The 9,441-nt window shown below is 37.6% G+C and overlaps 1 long non-coding RNA gene across 5 annotated transcripts; it reads right to left on the reverse strand.

Moving 5' to 3' along the window:
• Positions 1-1,239: 1,239 nt before the first annotated feature.
• Positions 1,240-8,688, reverse strand: LOC114167596. 5 transcript variants are annotated; one of them, XR_003600278.1, is made up of 6 exons: positions 8,437-8,688; positions 8,082-8,332; positions 7,838-7,988; positions 7,371-7,538; positions 7,053-7,079; positions 1,240-6,970 (listed from the first exon to the last, which is right to left on the reverse strand). It is a non-coding gene; the product is annotated as an uncharacterized LOC114167596 (long non-coding RNA). The 5 variants fall into 5 exon arrangements; XR_003600275.1 differs by having other exon boundaries at positions 1,240-7,079; XR_003600276.1 differs by having other exon boundaries at positions 7,053-7,538.
• Positions 8,689-9,441: the final 753 nt, after the last annotated feature.

The following is a 9,441-nucleotide window of genomic DNA, read 5'->3' on the forward strand; positions in this document are numbered from 1 at the left end:
AACTACCTTTTGATCACAATACATTAAAGGTTTTATAACATTTTAAATACATAGATGCTAAAATATTATAATTTAGCGATACAAAAACGATAAATAAATGTTCTTAATATCTTTATTATATAATTATTCACATATAAAATTAATGTTGGATTAAGATCATAAGTCAAATCTTTGTCTTGGAGAAAACCTTGTTGTATTTAATTTTTTCATCATTAGTAGGTCTTTAAAAAAATTATTTTTGTAGTGTACCCATGACCGGTTCAAGGATCGTTTTAGGCCTTCAATATACTAGGCTTAAAAAATGTACTACTAATATTTTTTATTAATTAATTAATTATAAAATTATTTTTAAGAAAAAAAAAACTAAAAAAATATTTGTATACTAATATATTTCTATTAAATTAATTATGAAATTATGTTTAAGATAAAAAAAATTTCAAAAGATATTTTATTACTAATATAGTTCTATTATATTAATTATAAGTTTATGTTTCAGAATAAAATTTAATTAACTTATTATTAGTGTATGTTAATTTTTATTAGTATTGAAAATGATAATTAATGAGTTAAAACCTTTATTTAATAAACTATAATTTTGTTAACGAGAAAGATAATGATTAGTTATTTTTATTCTCTAATAATTATATTTTCTTCTTTTATTTTTTTATCTCTTTGTCACTTCTTTTGTCTCTTCTAAAATTCATTTTTTTAGGATCTTGACATATTACATTCCTTCAATCACATATTGTCCGTGTGTACCAATTTTTCATTCTCATTTATGGTTAGTATGTGTTTTTATTTTTGTTTTGCTGTAGCTTTTATTTTGTTTTAGATTTGTACTAAAATTAGAAATGCATTTCTTTGACCTAGTTTTGTTTTTTGACACTTTTCAATTTACGAGATTCAAAAGTTTTTTTGCATATATTTTGACGAGGAAATGAATTTTTTCTACAAAACTATTAATTACATTAGAGATTAGTCTTTTGGTGGATAATAAATTAATCGAAAGGTAATTCAAAGTTAAATTTTTTGTAGAAAGATAATTCAAGTTTAAGAAAAACAGACTTACTATCGAGTTGAGAATAACTTAAATTTTGTGAAAAATGTATTAGACACAAAAATAAACAATTTGATGAAAACATTGATAATGAAATTGTAAAATCTCTTCCAGAATCGTTTAGAATTGATTACTTTTTGATATTGTAGATAAAAAAATTATCACACTTCAGAGTTGTAACGTCCCAAAAACTGAATAACCTCAATTAATAAAACATCACATACATAAACATTCAGAGAGTACGGAATTTAGGGAAAGAAGGTATACAATACATCAAATATACCCGGATTACAAGTAAAGGGCCCCACATGGCCCAACCAGAAATGTACAGAAAATAACACAGATACAGATATTAGGTCTTGTTCGGACAAGAAAACATAAATAATAAAATCCTCCAGTAATAGGCCCCACAGTGGGCCCAACACCTGTCCAATCCGTCAAGCTGCAGCATTCCTATTACCATCACCACTGCCAGGGGTTCTCACATCTGCTCACATCAACCAAGTTGATGATCATTGCAAAGAAAGAGACCACGCATAACACACAAGCAAAAAAAAGGGTAAGCTAGCAAAAAGTCATCATACAGGCACTCAACATACCATTCATATTCAAACTTACATAACAGACACCCATGTGAAATACCCATCCATATAAAACCCTAAGATTTAACTATCCGGATATGTAATTGAGGCACCACCACGTGGCAGTGGAATTAGGTCCTAGCAATGAGGCGCCACCGCGAGGCCTTCACGAATTATACCCTTACGGGAGGCACCACAACGTGGCCTTCGTGAAATTACGCCCTGGCCCTGAGGCACCACCACGACCCCCGTGGAATTACGTCCTTTTTGTCAAGGCACCACCAGGGACTCCCCCTTAAGAGGGTCCATGAAATTACGTCTAACCAATGAGGCGCCACCAAGATCTCTTACTACAAGAGTCATGGAATTATGCCCTACCCATACTTTAATCATGTCCCATCCACCAATCAAGAATTCCTCATAACATGCATATCATGTAAAATCAACAATTCATACAACTCATACTTTTCAATTCATACCCAATCAACCAACATGCCATTTTCATTTCAAATATAACATATTAATCATGCCATCATCACGCAACCCTTCTAGTAAAGTCTTGGGTCAGATAACAAACCATACTTCAGTGAACCACTCAACAGCAACAGCAAAACCTGCCCGCTGCCTCGCCCAAGCTAACATGGCTTGCTCAGGCGAAGGGGACCCTCTCGCTCAGGCGGATCCAATCTCGCCTAGGCGAGAGCGCGACAAGGGAACATGTGACTCAGCGAGGTCTCGCTCAGGCGAGTCCCTTCTCACCTAGGCGAGGGCACACCTTGCTCTAAAAGAACACAAGTCGCCTAGGCGACAATTGGAGTGACAAAGTCTTGGGCGAGCCTCTGATAGTCTCGCTCAGGCGAGACTAGCTCGCTTGGGCGAGAAAACCAGCACTTGCCACTACTTTCTCGTGCAACAGCCACCCACACACATCCAAATAGTTCAAATATGCATTCTCAAACACTCATATTCTCACACAGACAATAAAATCATCAAGAGCTCGTAAAATAGGCAGACCCCACGAGAAATACAGTAAGGTCTAGCTTCCCTTACCTAAAAGAGCTCAGCGGAAAAACCCTAAATATGAACACAGCGAGCACGACTGTCCTAAGGTGGCCAAAGAGCTGGAAACAAACGGTAAGAAAGAATAAGCATGAGTTACTACCAAACCCTAACGGTAAAAGTTTGCCCAGTGGTGACGTACGAGTTCGAAGTTGACTTACGTGGGTGGAAATCTGGCTTGAGCTAGCTCGAAGAATGTTGGCGGCAAAACCCTAGCAGAGCGTCGTAGCTGCTCAAGCAAGCAAAGAGGCATTGTTTCTGAAAGTGAGGGAAATGGTAACGTTAGGGCAGATGGGATCTGTTTTTACTCCTTGGGCCAGCTCTTAGGCCCATTAGGCTAAGGGCAGCCCTTAAAACATTAAGGCAGAAAACTGGGCCTTACATTCTCCCCAAAAACAAAATTTTCGTCCTCGAAAATACAAACTTACCAGGGAAACAAATGCGAATGTGACTTCCTCATATTCTCTTCCAATTCCCAAGTCGAGTCACCTGTTCTCCGATCCCATATGACTTTGACCAGGCTGACTGTTTTTCCTCGGCGTTCCTCAACTTTGCTACCCTCTAAAGCCACTAGTGGTACCTCCACAGTAAGATCCTCCCGGATCTGTACATCCTCTGATTCTAGCACATGAGAGGAATCAAAGACATACTTTCTCAATTGCGACACGTGGAACACAGGGTGAAGATTGGCCAACTGAGGGGACAAGGCTATCTCATAAGCCACCGGCCCAATCCTCCTCGAGATTTGATAGGAACCAAGGAACTTAGGAGAAAGCTTTCTTGAATAGAGAGCCCTTCCCAAACTAGTGGTTCGGGTCACCCTCAAGAACATGTGATCTCCTGCCTCGAATTCCAAGGGTCTTCTCCTGTAGTCTGCAAAAGCCTTTTGTCTGTTCTGTGAAGCCTACATCCTATTCCTCACCAACCTCACCTTCTCAGTGGTCTGTTCCAACAATTCTGGCCCAACTAACACTGCCTCCCCATCCTGATACCAACACAAGGGAGTCCTGCACCTCCGACCATAAAGAGCCTCATACAGTGCCATCCCAATGCTTGCATGGAAACTATTGTTGTAGGTGAACTCAATCAACGGTAACACTTCATCCCAAGCACCCAAGTGATCCAGTATACATGTCCGCAGTAAGTTCTCGAGTGACTGGGTCATCCTCTCAGACTGACCATCTGTCTGAGGATTATAGGCTGAACTCATCGCGAGTTTGCTTCCCAAAGCACCCTACAAGGTTTGCCAAAACCGTGATGTGAACCGTGGATCTCTATCTGATACAATGCTCGAAGGCACCCCATGCAACCTCACGATCTCCTTGATGTACAACTGAGCCAATTTAACCATAGACATCCTCAGGTTCATTGCTAAGAAATGCGCACTCTTGGTCAGTTGGTCCACTATGACCCAGATGGTGTGATGCCCCCTAAAAGTTAGTGGTAGATGGGTCACGAAGTCCATCGAGATGCTATCTCATTTCCACACTAGTACCTCTAAAGGTTGTGTAATTCCACCGGGTCTCTGATGCTCTACCTTTGCCTTCTGACAGGTCAGACAGGCCGACACGAACTGTGCTACTTCTTTCTTCATATCCTGCCACCAGAAATTTTCTTTGAGGTCCTGGTACATCTTCGTCATGCCCGGATATAAGTTAAGACGACTCTTATGTCCTTCCTCAAGAATTAACCGTTTTACCCCTGTATCATCAGGTATACATACTCTGCCCTGGAACCTCAATATGCCATCATCACCTAAAGCAAAGTCTCTGGCTTCATCTGATCAAAGTTGTTCTCTAACCCTGTTCAAATTGGCATCCAATAACTGTCTCTCCCTGACTGAGTCCAAGAAGTCACTAGATATAGTAAGGGTGCTACACCTAATGGCCTCAGACCCCAACTCTACCTGTAGCCTCATGTCTCTGAATTTCTCCAGTAATTCCACCTCCTTAATCATGAGATGTGCCGTATGTACATTTTTCCTACTCAGGGCATCTGCTACCACGTTTGGCTTCCCTGGATGATACAACAATTCGAAGTCATAGTCTTTAAGGAACTCCATCCACCTCCTTTGCCTCATATTCAGCTCTTTTGATCGAATAGATACTTGAGGCTCTTATCATCGTTGAACACCCGGAACTGTGCACCATAAAGATAATGCCTCCAAATCTTTAAAGGCAAAAACTATAGCGGCCAACTCCAGGTCATGAGTGGGATAGTTACACTCATGCACCTTAAGTTGTCTCAAAGCATATGCTACTGCCTTCTTCTCTTGCATTAACACACAGCCGAGCCCAAGGTGAGAGGCATCACAATAGACCTCAAAAGATTTCCCCACGTCTGGAATTACTAGTATTAGCGCGCTGGTCAACCTTCTCTTAAGCTCCTGGAAACTCTCCTCACACTTGTCTGTCCAAGTGAAAGGTTGGTCCTTCCGAGTAAGAAGTGTTAGGGGTGCCACTATCTTGGAGAATCCCTCTATGAATCTCCTATAGTAGCCCGCCAACCCCACAAAAATCCTGATCTCTGTGGCAGACTTAGGGCTTTCCCACATTACCACTGCTTCGACCTTCGCTGGGTCCACTGAACTTCACCCATCCAGAATTCACACTTGGACAACTTGGCGTACAATTGCTTCTCTCTCATAACACCAAGCACCAACCTCAGGTGTTCTGCATGTTCCTCCTGAGTCCTGGAATAGATAAAGATGTCGTCTATGAAGACTACGACAAACTTATCTAGGAAAGGTCGGAAGATCCTGTTCATGTAGTCCATGAACACCGCCGGAGCGTTGGTCACCCCAAAAGGCATAACCACATACTGTAGTGGCCATACCTGGACCTGAAGGCCGTCTTCTAAACATCATCAGCCTTTACCAAGATCTGATGATAACCCGATCGCAGATCTATCGTCAAGAACATTGATGACCCATGCAACTGATCCATCAAGTCGTCTATCCTCGGAAGGGGGTACTTATTCTTGATCGTCATTTTGTTTAACTGTCGGTAGTCCACACACAGACGTGAACTTCCATCCTTCTTCTTCACCAATAACATTGGTGTTCCCCAAGGCGAAGTGTTAGGTGTAAGACCCGAGAAAATTAAATAGTTATTTAATTATGACGAGTAATAAGAATATTTAAAGCAATTAAGGTGAGAAACTATGACGTGAAAAAGTACTAGCTCAAGTGATTGAGAGTACTTTATTATGTGTGAGGACTTGGGTTCGAGTCCTATGTGTGCCACTTGGATGTTATTTAAATTATGCGTTTTTGTGTATTTATATATTGATTCCATGATTTACACTCTTTTGATTATTAGTAGTGTCTGTTGTACATTTATTCCTTGCCTGAAGAAATTTTCTATGATTATAGCTCATTTATGGACCTGACAATCTATCAGTTATTAGATAAAATACAGCCCACCAAACCTCCTACCGACTCTGTGGACCCAATAAAGAGAGAATGGAAACTTGAATGCAAAACACATACAAAAGAATAGTCTTCCCTTCTCAAAAAGCATTTCATGTAAAAGGTGATAGCCTAAAAATTATAACTTTTGTTACGTCTTTTCACTAGATGGAAAATGGGGAAGTGGAAATTTTAAATTGACCTCATTTTAAACTTAGTGATGAAACAAAAATACAAGGGAGAAAGAAGAAAGAAAGAAAGGAGGAGCAAAATTGATTTACACTGCCATAAAATGTTAGCTACTCTTACAGTATGAAAGTGATTTCACTAAGCAACAATTGGTAAAAATAAAAAACATTTTATTTTATCTTTTTGCAGCATCTTTATTTATCCATTCCACCTACAACCACAACTACAGCCTTAATGAGAAGAAGAGTACAGAAGTTGAAAAAAAGTCATTCAGTGATTGAATACCGCACTGAATGAAGGGACATGAAACATCTCCAACAATAAACATTAAAGAAAGGGCACATTTTACTCATTGAATCATGCATCAGAGAAAAATTAAATAGCATAACAATACACATAATTCTAGCATATATTTCTATACTAACACATGAAATACACTATACTACTGCATCAAAGAAAAGTTTAATCATATACTTTATAAAATACACTAACACATGAAAAAAATAAACAATACTAACAAAAATTCATTAAACACTACTGCATGCCTTTAATAAACAACTAATCCTAGCTTATAGAATATAAACAAGTTACTCAAACGCAACACTTTAAGCTCTAATTCCTCTTCTGGCTCCTTCCGTCACTCACCTACATTTCTATAGTTCAACTCTACAAGGCCTTGCCAAAAAATAATTAAGTTAACAACAAATAGAAAGCATGCTAATTATAAGATCGTGGTGTGGAGTAATTTGTCACTCACCTACATACTAGTCACATGAATTCAGACCTGCAAATCATTCAAAACATGTCATTTGAATCCAAAATTTATATAACAGCAAAGACTTAGACTATGGTTGTACAAATGTGACAGCAAAACTGTAGAATGTCATTTGAAGTTATTCTAACATGCAGCAGAGACTTATTCAACAAAACCAAAGTGCACTAAGCTCATGTTCAGATGCAATGCTAGTGGGGACAATGTAATAGGAAATATGCAGCATTATCTAAATATAATTCAATCTAGATGCATGATATGCTATGGTAAAAAAAATAATGATGCAGAGTAATAAACTTGGACATTAGAGATTTGCTTCTGATATTGAGACACCAACTGCTTCAACTGCTGCAACTCTTGGTTTTTACTATCGTAATCGGAAAGACGTTCAAGCTGGATTTTAAAAGCATTTTTAAAACAATTGTTCTCCTTAGTAAGGGCTTCAATTTTCTCCTTCAGCATCAAATTTTCCTGAAAGTGAAAACCACTTATGAGATATAACAACCAAAACTAACACATCAGTTATTAATATAACCAAACTGATACTTCAACATGTAGCTATGCACTGAAAACATTACTTACCTACATGCAAGATGTCAACGCATCATACAAACGAAATTTAATGCATACAAGCCTTAAATGCAGGAGCAAAGGCTAACTTGGTAGCATGTACAACAGATTCTAATTTACAACAACAGCCTTCCAAATTCCCATGACCAAATTCTTAAAACAAGTACAGTCAACGCAAGCAATTGAAGCACGAGATATACCCTTTGAAGGGCAATTGTTGCCCCAAGAAGTGGCATGTGCACTAAGAGATTTCTCTAAAACCTCTAGTAATTTACCAGCTCAAGCTCTGGCATCATCAACGCCGGTAGCATCTAGGTCATTACCAATTTCTTGGAGGGCTTTCTCGAGGATCTATGAGAATAACAGAAAGCAAAATTAGCATGAATTTGAATTTAATTACGAAATAAAAAAAATCAAAGAGAGAAAGAAAGAAAAAAGAAAAACCTGATCATCCATATGAGGGAAGAGAGGACGAAGGTGATCCATGAACCTGAGGTTTGGCTCCTCGAACCAGTTGGAGAATTTAATGTCCTTCAAGGCCCTGCTCCTGAATCTCACGCGGGGATTTGCGATAACTGCAACCGTTGATCTCACCGTAACTGCAACCCCCTCCTTTAGTTCTCTTTGCGTTTTCAATCTGCCACATCTCCTTCTCCATTGCTGGCGCTCAAACCAGTTATGGGCATCCATCCAAACTAAAACAAAGAAAAGATATGCACAATCAACCACAAATAAAGAGAGAAAAAAAAAAAACATGAATTAGAACATTCACAAATAAGGTTCACGCATGAGTGAGTACAAGCAAAGGATTAGGGTTTTCACTAGGTTGGGCGAATTTCTCATCGACTTCGCGACTTCCCTTGCTAACATCACATAAGCTCCGACATCGATTCGTATTCGCCAACGAAAATCAATGAGCGAGAGACGATAAATGACAAAAGACACCAGAAGAGGGGCGCGAGAAGAGGGAAAGGCAAGAGGGAAGGCTGAAAGATGAGATGAAAGTAGTGTAAGTGAAACGTTTAACCTGCCACTCACCGTATAAACCCCCCTTTAGAAAAGTTTAAAACCCCCGCTATTATTATAAGTTTTATCAATTCATTTAGTTATATTAAATTATGTTAATTTGCGGAGGGTTTTACAGAATAATCTCTACTAAATAACAAGTGTAACATATTGTAATGAATAGATAAAACATTCAAAAAATTGAAAATAAATATCTCATTACATTTAAAATTCCAAAAATTTACATATAAAATTATATGTAATTTTATTAAATGAGTATTTAAAAAATAGCATATGACAACATCTTCAAGTATTTTGCATCTAAAAAAAAGGTAAATGATTAGTATTTAATAAAAATTAATCAATAATACATTATAAATGTAAAAATATAATTATTGATATTAAACAAATTATTCTTATACCTTCCAAGTGTTTTAGTCTTGTTCGTATAGTACAAATCCAAAATGCTTAACTAATGGTATGTGTTTTAAGAAGTTTGATGGGTAAAGAAAACTATAAGGAGTTATTCAAGTACTCATCAAATTCCACGAGGGAGTATTATGTTTTCTTATCAATATTAAATTAAATTTTGAAATTGAAATAAAGTTTATGCGAAATAAATTCTCACTACCAAAATCAATGTATTATTATTTCAAACATGAAACAGTTACATTTTTACAACATTTTTCCCTAGTGTAAAGGTAGGTGGAAATTTTTAGGTTTAATTCATAATTAATACTCACATAATTATTACTATTGGAGTTTCATATCGTAAAAAAACAAGCATATTTTCATAAAT

Source organism: Vigna unguiculata, chromosome 10 (assembly GCF_004118075.2).
Source record: "Vigna unguiculata cultivar IT97K-499-35 chromosome 10, ASM411807v1, whole genome shotgun sequence".
NCBI classification, from domain to species: Eukaryota; Viridiplantae; Streptophyta; class Magnoliopsida; order Fabales; family Fabaceae; genus Vigna; species Vigna unguiculata.